This window comes from Rhinolophus sinicus, linkage group LG02 (assembly GCF_036562045.2).
Source record: "Rhinolophus sinicus isolate RSC01 linkage group LG02, ASM3656204v1, whole genome shotgun sequence".
Lineage (NCBI taxonomy): Eukaryota > Metazoa > Chordata > Mammalia > Chiroptera > Rhinolophidae > Rhinolophus > Rhinolophus sinicus.
Window position 1 is genome coordinate 174322577 of NC_133752.1, and position 9912 is coordinate 174332488.

Below are 9912 nucleotides of genomic sequence, written 5' to 3' on the forward strand. Positions count from 1 at the left end.
CTCAGAGCAGAAGTTCAGCTATCCCATAATTCTAGGGGAAATATCACTAGAATATAAACTTGACACAGCCATATTACATGTGGTAAGTGGAGACAAAGTGGAACATCAACGTTAGATAGCATGTATCACAATACTTTAAAAAACTCATATAAAAGATTTTTGTAAATTTGTGTACATATATTTTTTCTGTGTTATCATTTTAATGATATCTTCTAGCTGAGTATTGTGGCATCTGATTTCTTAAAATTTAGTTAATAATTGCTTTACTAACTCAGCACCTTACTAACATGTTATTTTGGGTATATTTTTCTGTATCCTTCCTAAACTTTTTGTTTTATTTTTTATTGAAATATATTTGAGACATCACATTGTGTAAATTAAAAGTGTTCTAAATAAACTTTTTAATAGTGGTATTATAAACTCACATATTCGTAGAGTGAACACATAACAATTACACAATTCATTGAATATCTTAGTGAGGGGCCTGTAAAACCAGAACCAAAATCAGGGATTAAAGTGATGACATTTATTTGGGAAAGCAAGTCCCGCAGGCAGCAATGAGGATGACATACAGACATGAGGCAAGAGACGATGTGGAATGAGGTGCTGTGATGTATTACTCTGCTGGCTGCTGTCTTACAATGTGTTGAGAGACAGGATATGGTTAGTACTTGGCACAGGACTTTTTCAGGAGGGTTACAAGAAAGAACCACATGTAGCATAAGTCCATGGAGAAGAGGAGAGAGAATGTATCTTCTCAGCTCTCTCCTGTCTTCTATTTCCCATTGGACAGAGTTCATTCAAAACAGAACTACCATCTCTGTTTACTCCGTGGTGGCCATTTAAAAGTCAGATCTTATGCTCCACAGTGTGGTGTTACATTCAAGTCCAACAGGGAAAGATGATCTGACTCTGGCAGGGTGGTGACCATAAGAATAGGAGACAGTGAAAGGACTCTGAGGAAGCACACAAATTTGTGTCTAATACAGACCACCCCTTGTGCCACTCACATGTACTCATGCCGTCCAATTAAGGCTAGCTTTCCAAATACACAACCTGTGTGCTTGTAGTGGTCTCACACTTAGAGGGCCCCCATGCTTAGTTTAGTGATGTGCTCTCTCCATTTTCTTTTTCAAACAGAAGGCAGTCCTCTGCCCATGTGGGGATGACCTTGAACTAATTCACCAGGGGTTTACTCTCTTACTCTCTCATGGGTCTTCTCGGTAAGCTACATGGTGTCCATGCCTCTTAAAAATGTTTCTAGCAGCTCTGAATCTGCTGACTCGTTTGGCCCAATGGACAGAGCAGCAAGGACCACAGCCTAAACCTGCTACAGAGCCCTTTCTTGTTCTGGACTTCACTGGAAACCAGTAGGCTTTAGGGAAACTCCATCAATGGGTCAGAGCAATATTCTCGAATGTGGTATATATTGGCTTTAAAATCCAAAGAGGCCCAAAAAACCCACATGCCTCATTTTTAGTGAAGAGAAATGTAAGTTAGGGCAACTTATCATTTATGTTAGAAAGGAGGCCTCGGCACGTGAACCACATCATTGGACCCCTAAAACCATCTGTGCCAATATTCTAACTTTATTTTTCTGTACCTAAGGTGGAGAGTTTAAAAGGTGGTTTCAGTAATAAGAACTACTGGTGACCTTGTTCCTTCTGATTTCTAACATTGCACTGATGCATATACATATTAATGTCTGGATCAATGGATATAAAAGAAACATGACTTGCAGGTCCAGGATGAGTCACTTTGCACAATTTTCCAATCTTGCTTTGTTCACTAATACTATGTATAGTTTCATACCCTGTACTGTGTCCCTGACAGTTTTTCTCCTGCTAACCTTCTCCCTGTGGCAACATCCCTGTGGCGATGCAGCACAACGCCAAAGCTCCAGAGGTGCCAGCACCAAGGCCCACATTGAAGCCACGCGAGTACAATCACCTTCCTCTTGTTATATGACTTTTTCTTTTTCTTTTTGTGCCACTTTGGAGCTCTGAGTTGCTGGAGGAATAGCTGACTGTTAACGTTTTACCAGGCTGTAGGAATCGTTTATCCTTCAGGTGACTTGTGTGTCCTGACTCTGGGAAACAATAAGCTGAGACAGTCCTGCCTTTCAGGGCTGTGGTGGCTGAGGTTCGAGTTCAAAGTTGGGGAACCCACAGGCACATAGACCATTTAGAGGGTCATTTTGTATACTCCAGAGGAAAATCAATTGATAAGAAATTCTTGTGTGACATAACTTTACACGTCCCCAATATTCTTCCATTGCGCCTACCTAGCACTGTGAATTTTACAAAAGAATGTTTGAAATAAACAAGTATTTGAGATAATATAAATATTACAACTTTGCAGAATATATACAAGTTTTTATATTATTACACATATACATAGAAGGAAATGAATATGGACTACTTAAATATAAGAGCTATTTAGAGTAACAAATAATAGGAACTTTGTGTCAATCATTAACCTTTTTGAGATTTAAAAATGAGAAACATATCAGATATGTGTGTATGTATGTAAGACAGAGTTACTAGAAGTGGAACTTAATAATTTTACACACATAAAAATCAGTTCCTAAACTAGAATATGTGCCTAAAGTTTCATATTAAAAATGAAGAATAAAATATAAACTCATGTAAAACACATACACTAAGTTTATTATCTCAAATATAAGATACAATTTGTTTTTTAGAAACTCCTCAGAATCATGAAGCTACTTTATTTCAATTACCCTTTCTATATCATTAGTTTTACATTCAAGAATTCATAAATTATATTTATCATTATGCGGAACATCTGATTTATATTTGGAAATAAATTATATTTGTCAATGTAGCTTTCAAATACTCGTATGTACCACAGTTCATTTTAATTTTAATTTAATTTTAATAAGACTACCAAGTCTTGGCTGATGCTAGTCTTTTAATTGTATATAACTCTTTGGGAGATTGGTGTTTTTGTTATATTGTATTCTATCCTGTCATATTTTATCTATGCACCCCTACTTTACTGGTGAGTTGAAAACAACCAGGTTGTCATAGGAACAGAAATTTAGAATAATTCATGAGTCACCAACATGCAATTTACATGAACTTTGAATATGTGTATACTTGTATATTATTAGTATTGGTAGTAGGGAATAAATAAAAACTAATTAAATAAAACAGATAAAAATTTTTAAATTAAGTTCAAGAGGTGGAATAAAGGAAAGGAATCATGGTCACATATGTGAATACGATAAAATGCTGTATGTTTTTAGAAATGAAGAATTCTTTACTCGTGGCTTACAAAGAAATCTCTTCAAAGTGCAGACTTTGTGTTTGAAACAGATTTTCTTGTTCTCCTAAAGTAGTTCATTCATTCGTTTATTCACTGAATCAATATTAGGCTGGTGCAAAAGTACTTGCGGTCTACACTGTTTAAAATCACTGCAAAAACAGCAATGACTTTTGCACCAATATAATACATGTTGAATTTTTTTTTTCTATGTGCCTTTGGAGACATTTAAATAAGAAACATAAGCCATAAAATAGAATATAAAGTGGATGTATGCAATGGGGAGCCACTGAAAAGAGAAAGTTACAATATTTATGTGCCAGGTAATTTATATGCTTCATAACTTGTTAATATTCACCTGTGCATAATACCATCGTTCGTATGAAGAAACTGAAGTTCTAAGATGTTAAATGACTGTGCAGCAGTGCATGAAGATGCAAGCACAGAGCTAGAGCAAGAATCCCCAGCAGAATGGGGCTATCCCCTCGACTCAGACGGAATAGCAAAAAGAGGCTGCTTACAGCCACATCTAGAATCTGGTGTGAAAAGCATGTAAAATTTTTGTAATTTTGGTGCTTATGTTAAATATTCTTAATTTTTTTCTATGACATTTTGTACTTAGTTAATTTGTCTACAGAAAGGTGATTGTTTTTGTTTGCTTGTTTGTTGAGTTAGAAGCTAGTTGCCTTATGAAGTGGTCACATATGCTTTTTAAAAAGCTCATTCTTTTGTCTCTGCAGATAGAAAATGTCATCTGCACATAATGATTGTTTTACTCCTTTAAATTCTTCATGATTCTTTGTGTGTGTGTTGCTCGTATTATAAAATGGATTGAAAATTCAAAATATTAAGTAATTATAGTAATGACAGGCATCTTTGTTTATAAACAGAGGGTTTTCTAGTGTTTCACCAATAAGCATAGCTTTGGGGTAAATACTTCAAAAAATCATCTTCAGAGAGAATTTTTTTCTTCATATATTTCCATGTGTGGTACTCTAATAAAACCTGCATGAAAAGTATCAAATGTGGGTTTTGTTTTTTAAGATGATCATGTATTTCCCTCTTTTCTGACTAATAAAATAATGATACACACCAGTACTATGTTTCCCTGAAAATAAGACTGGGTCTTATACTGTATTTCCCCCAAAATAAGACCAGGTCTTACATTAATTTTTGCTCCAAAAGATGCATTAGGGCTTGTTTTCAGGGATGTCTTATTTTTTTCAAGTACAACAATCTACATTTATTCAAATACAGTCATGTCATCTTCTTCTGGAACATCATCATTACGTACTAAATGCATCCGTCTGGCTGATCATCTTAACTGGTGCTTAAATTCGGGGTAGTTCTTATTTGGGGGGAAACACAAGTAGTACATGAAACAGTGGTGCATCTTCTAGTCTATGCATTCTAGATTTATTAAAATACCTACATGTTTACATTTATATAAAATGTAATAAAATTGCAAGTATCAAAGGAAAACTGAAATTCAGAAAGCAACTACAAAGTAATGAAAGGTAATATGCCATGGGGCAAAAATCAATTTGAAATTTCATCAAAAAATAATATGCCAGAAGACAATTGATTCATATTTTCAAAGTGCTGAAGAATGTAACAATAATCCTGAATTCTTGGCTAAACATTTGTTCTGGGGATTAAATTAAATAGTATCATTTCAAAATAAAAAAGACTGGGGCTATTTACTACACATACCTTCTCACTGAAAATGCTACTAATGGGTGTACTTCAGTAAGACTGTTATGGACTGAATTATGTCCCCTCCCAAACCCATATGTTGAAGGTCTGACCCCCAATGTAACTATATTTGGAGATAGGGTCTCTAAGTAGGTGATTAAGTCTAATTGATAACATAAGGGTGGGCCCTGAACCAAAAGGATTAGTATCCTTATTTGAAGAAAAAGAGAGACACCAGGAATCTCAGAGGAAGGCCATGTGAGGATATACTGAGAAAGCGGCCATCTGCAAACCAGGAAGAGAAGCCTCACCAGAAACCAACCCTGATGGCACCTTGATCTGGGACTTGCAGCCTTCAGAACAGTAAGAAAATAAATTTCTGCCATTTAAGTCACCCAGTATTTGGTATTAGCCCAAACAGACTAATGTGAAGACAAAAAATCAATCAATCAATCAATCAATCAATCAATCAATCAATCGGAAGGATTGAAATGGAAAGAGCAATGTTGAACAAACTAAATGTTAAATTAGGCTGAGAAAAAAGGAAAGCATTTGTTGTGTATAAGTTGTAATGCAATTGATATTTTGTAGTTTAAAGCAAGCTCCTGTAAAATTCTGCCTAACATGAACAGCACATTAAACATTGCTAAATTTTATTTATATAAATTGCACTTCAACAAAGCTGGTTAATACAACAAAAATATATACATTATGCATATTATAAGAAGTGACAAGTACAAAAAAATTTCATCAAACATGGTTAAAGCAAAGATATATTAACATGTGTGTTGTACTTAATAAAAATAGGAAAAAGAAATAAACTCTAAATAGATAGTTGGGGAAAAGAAACAACAACAGTTCCATCAAAATAAGACAAAGTAGACAAAGGAAATTAGAGAAGAAAAGAGAAAGTATGACTGGAAAACCACAGGGAGAACATTAGAAATGAGACCATGACCTTGGGTTTAGAGAGGATTTTATGAATTTGACCTCAAAGGCAAGGGTAGTAGAAGCAAAATCAATGAATGGGACTATATCAAACTATAGAACTTCTGAACAGCAAAGGAAACCATCAACAACAACAAAAGAAGCAACCAACTGAATGGGAGAAGATATTTGTGAAAAACACCTCCGATCAGGGGTTAATATCTAAAATACATAAAGAATTCATACAACTCAACAACAAAACACAATCCAATTAAAAAATGGGCAAGGACCTGAACAGACGCTTCTCCCCAAAAGAGATACAAATGGCCAACAGATATATGCAAAGATGTTATTAGGGAAATGCAAATCAAAATCACACTGAGATACCAACTCACACCTGTTAAAATGGCTATTATCAACAAGACAAGTAATAAAAAGTGCTGGAGAGGTTGTGGGGAAAAAGGAACCCTCATACACTGCTGGTGGGAATGTAAATTGGTACAGCCGCTGTGGAAAAAGTGTGGAGGTTCCTCAAAATTAAGAATAGAATTACTATACGACCTAGCAATCCCTCTTCTGGGTATCTACCCCCCAAATCTGAAAACATTTATCCATAAAGGATATATCTATCTATCTATATCTATCTATATCTAGCTCTATCTATCTATCTATCTATCTATCTATCTATCTATCTATCTATCCATCTATCTATAGCTATATCTATATATATGGATATCTATCTATCTATCTATCTATCTATCTATCTATCTATCTATCTATCTATCTGTCTATCTATCTATATCCTTATGTTCATAGCAGCATTATTTATGGTGGCCAAAGCATGGAAATAACCAGTGTCCTTTGGTAGATGACTGGATAAAGAGAATGTAGTACAGATATACAATGAAATATTACTCAGCAACAAGAAAAGATGAAATACTGCCATTTGTAACAACATGGATGGATCTTGAGATTATTATTCTAAGTGAAATAAGTCAGACAGAAAAAGTCAAGAACCAAATGATTTCACTCATATGTGGCATATAAAACTGAAAGCAACAAACAAGACAAACAAACAAAAAGTCATAGACACAGCCAACAGTGTATTGGTAACCAGAGGCAAGGGAGTGGTAGTAGAAGAGGGAAAAGGGGATCAAATTTACGGTGATGGAAGGAGAACTGACTCTGGGTGATGAAGACACAAGGCAATATATAGATGTTGTAGTATAGAATTGTACACTTGAAACCTACATAATTTTACTAACTAATGTCACCCCAATAAATTTAATAATACAAAAATGAGTCCAAAGTTATCAGAAGTTACTAAATGAATTAAGTTAGTCATTAAAAAGTAGAAACTCTGAAACTTTACATTGGCAAATATATATAATATGCATGATATTATGTAACATTTTATAGAATAAAATCTTATATATTTATGTTTATAAATTTTATATATAATTATAAATTTTATCCTATATATCAGTGTCACATCTGAAAAAAATAAGTGCAAAATGGTTGAAAGTACATAGACAAAGAGGTACGAATACAATGGTCATAGGACTGTAGATGTGCTCCAATATTCATTCTTTTCTTCTTGGTAAGTGACAGAACCCTAATATTATGTTGTGCATCTGTGTGTTCAAACTACTTAACTTTGGACATTTTTGTAGGTGAGAAAGAGATAAACTTCTATCTAATTAAATTACTAATATGCTATTACTTATTTATTTAGCTTTATAATATGAAGCTGAATTCTGAACTAATAGTTCAACCAAACAAAAGCTAGTGGAGTAAAACTAATATCAGATTAAATAATTTTAAAGGCAAAATTCATCAATATTTAAAGAAAGATATTTAAACTAATAAAAAAAAACAACACTTAAGAAGAAACAATAATTGGGGGCATGAGTGCTTTTTAAAATGTAGTACCAAATTAAATGAACCAAATTTAAAATAAATGGACAAAATGCTTAATCAATACACAGTAAAAATATTAAACATTTCACAAGCTGATAGATCAAGCAAAATTAATAAGTGTCAAGAGGATGTAAATAACAAAATAAGTTTAATTTGGTAGAATCCTGTACCAACAGAAGATACAAAATTATTTAAAGGAACATTGAACTTTACACACATAGATCATATATTAATAATAGGCAAAAAATTCTCAATAAGTAAAAAAGAATATTTATCACACAAAATATATTATCGTATAATCACATTTCAATATTTTAATAAAAATACTACTAATAATAGTAACAATATTCCATAATTTAGAAAGTAAACTACTGACTAACTCAATCATAGGTAAAATAAAACAAAACAAAAATATGCTGGGGGTTAATCCAAAATTTAGAACTAAACAAGAATAAAAGCACTACCTAAATGAAAGCTTGAAAATTTCAGCCAAAGCTGGAAAATTCATATCTATGAATGCATTTATTTTAAAAAATGATTAAGAAGGTGAATGGGCCAATTATTTAACTCAAGATAGTAGCAATGCTGAGAGACTAATGAATATATGTGGAATCAAGCCACATGCCACCATGCAGTGAAAAAAAAATGCAAATGAGCATGAAGCAATAAAGAAGAAAAGGATTTTTAATAAATATATTCTAAAACGAACACGGTGTTACAAATTCTCAAACACTGGGCTATATACACAATGCCAACCCAAGTCTCCTCTGAAGGCACTTTGGCCTGAAGTACATTGATGATACAGAAGAAAATATGTAAATATGTAAAAAATGTCACATTTCAAACCTTTGTCAATATGCAATTTTTGAAATACTAAGCAAAATATTGGTGGCATGTAAGATGATCTTTTATTCCCTGTGCTCACTGAATTTGCATTAAATGGAAATAAGCAATCAAAAAAATGAAAGTGGAAATGAATGACAAAATAATATTTAAAAATATAAAAAGGTTAGGAATAGAATAATGTTTACTTAGTTTTATTGTATATAGAAAACTATACTCAGTGCTCTACATACATTATCACATTTAATCCTGAAAATAATTATACTACATTTGGTACATAAGGAAACTGAGGAATTAAAAAAAGGTTAAGTACCTTGCCTAAGGTCACACAATAGAAAATAGAAAAAAATCGAAAAATGTTAGCATAAGCAATCTGGTTCCCAAACTTGCATTCTTAACTCCTTTGTAATCTGCAAATAATAATGAAGGAAGAAATTAAAGACATAGAAAACTAAAACAAAATATAGATGAGGGTAAAACCAAAGATTCTTTATGAAAATCAATAAACAGACAAAAATCAAATATATATAACATTAGAAATGTAATAACTGTACTTAGTAAAATAAAACTAAATGCATATAAGCACACTTTTTCACCAAAAAATTAAAAAATTCAGATAAATTGGACAACATCTTAGTGCTTGGCTCATAGTGCAGCAGCTTCTCCAGTGCAGTGTCTTGTTCCATGGTGTGTTCTGGTCCGCAGCACCCAGCAGTCAACAGCTTTTTCCAGCATGTCCCTAGAGTAGTTTACAGCAGAGCATTGGTGGTAACACCGCTCTCCCTGAACAGCTTTCCCAGTCCCCAGGAGGTAAATTTCTGGCAAGGTCTAGACAATGGATTTCCAGCAGTTGCTGGTGGCACAGCTCAGTGAGCCATAGCTGTGCCATCTTCAACACGGTGTGGTTCTTAGCCTGGAGAGTGGGTAAGTTTGTGTGGAGGTTTTTCTTTGGGTGTTATATCTTAACCCTGGAAAAATGACTATTCCTTTTATTTGCTATTTCTATATTCTGTAGAGTCTTCTTTACTTCTTTCTAGTCAATCCCTCATTACTCCAATCCCATTATAGTTAATAGTTCTTTATGTTAAACTTTTTGTCATCAAATTTCTGTGTGGTCTGTCTCCTGATTGAACTCTGACTATTAACACATATTGGAATACTTTTTGACCAAATTGTTTACTGAATTGGTATACATGGAAGGAAATGACAATAATCGGATAAAAGGTGTATACCAAAAAA

At 33.5% G+C, this 9912-nt stretch overlaps 1 pseudogene; it reads left to right on the top strand.

Moving 5' to 3' along the window:
* The first annotated feature begins 1585 nt into the window (after nt 1–1585).
* Nucleotides 1586–2179, top strand: LOC141570028 (taste receptor type 2 member 14-like; annotated as a pseudogene).
* Nucleotides 2180–9912: the final 7733 nt, after the last annotated feature.